Genomic DNA, 1,688 nt, shown 5'->3' on the forward strand with positions numbered 1-1,688 from the left:
TCACAAAACTTGGACATGGCTTATTTTTAATTGGATGCATGCATCTTTCATTCTTCATCATTTTGGAATGGTCACATGTGGGAAGAGAATTATGGGTTTGGGTAAAAGTAGTGCTTGGACTTGAGCTTAATAGGTCTATGGTACTTATCCACCAACTATCGTTGAAATCTTAATTTTCCTTACTTCGCATACTGATCACCACCACGTCAGATACTGCTTGTGAGCCCTCTACAATGGGAGAATACTTTTATTTATTTTTTAATAGTTTTATGTTAACTTAGAGGTCCAGCACACTCTCCCGATAATTGAAGTGGGTAACAGGATCATTGAAGTAATATGTTAAATGTGTATAATTTAGGTAAAGGAACATAATCCCTTTCAATGTTCTGCCTCTGCCATTATAATTGCAGTTTTTCAGTTTTAGTATCTGTTAAGTGAAGTCGGTATTCAGTTTCAAACAGTGAAAATTCTGTTCTTTTGGTGGATGGTTAAAGTGATCAATTTTCTCTGTACTATTAAACTTCTTCGATGTGGCTGCTTGAACCTTTTGAGTGCATGTTCTTATAAATAATCAGACCGCAACAATTAGAACAAGAAAATACCCCTAAAAAGGTGCATTTGAAAGGCTGAGACCGAACATATCTCTCATTGATTGATTTTGAAAGAGCACGATCTTCAAATAAAGGGATTTGTTTTTCCTGGAATCTCATGAACCAGTGGTAAATGTTGTGGGCAAGGCAAACGTTTGCTTAGGATTTTAACACTCTTTGCGAATATAAAGTTGGCTAAATGTTTGAAAGCTTTTCGGTTAGCTCTTTTTCAAAAACCCTGCACTTAAGTAATTTAATATGTTTTCTTTGAGGATTGGCAGGTGTGCTTTTGTTCCACTTGCGTAAAAGTGTGAGATGTAAATAAATCTGCATGTACTGGATATGCATAATACACAAGGCTGTGTTCCAGAGTGATATCGGTTTGACCCATCTGTCAGGTGACCACATTTTTAATGGTTTGCATCTGTAACCAAAAGAATAGCCTTGAGTTGAAGGTTAAGCGTGCTATAAATATTTCAGCCCCAAAGGGCTTTTTGGCATTTAGTTTGTAGTTGGAAACAAAGGAAATGTGTGGGATAATGTTGTGGAGTAGTTTAAGAATAATATTGTAGGTTGTCTAAAAGAAAAACCCTCTATAAAACAAATACCTAAATCTCGTGGACAGTTTAGCCATGCTTTTTCACATGTATAACTGTTACAGGATACTGCAGACTTGGCATGAACAGTAAGGGGACTGTGTAGGCTCATAAATGGATGTGCAGGAATCTGCAACAAGAAAACATTGTTGAACGGGGGAAAGGCAGAATGTTGCAAAACCTTTTCTTCTCAAGAACTGAAATGGAGCATGCACGAAGCGCAGCTATTTTAAGCCAAATGCTATAAAACACATATATTGTGATGTTGTCTGGAGTGACACTGACATGTGTGCCTAATCCTTTTAACCAAAGTATTTTGTAATTCTTAGGATCCATTCACTAAAGGGTAGTCACAAATCCAGAACACAGCCAAGTTTGGAGAAGACTGTATAAAGTGTTGAGCAGTAGATGTAAAATGATCTGCTTTTTGAATATTTTACATGCATCTAAATGCAAATTTTTAGCTCTTATCAGGTGAATAGCCGTGAGCTAGCTGGTTCTA

Source organism: Pelobates fuscus, chromosome 8 (genome assembly GCF_036172605.1).
Source record: "Pelobates fuscus isolate aPelFus1 chromosome 8, aPelFus1.pri, whole genome shotgun sequence".
In the NCBI taxonomy this organism is placed as follows: Eukaryota; Metazoa; Chordata; class Amphibia; order Anura; family Pelobatidae; genus Pelobates; species Pelobates fuscus.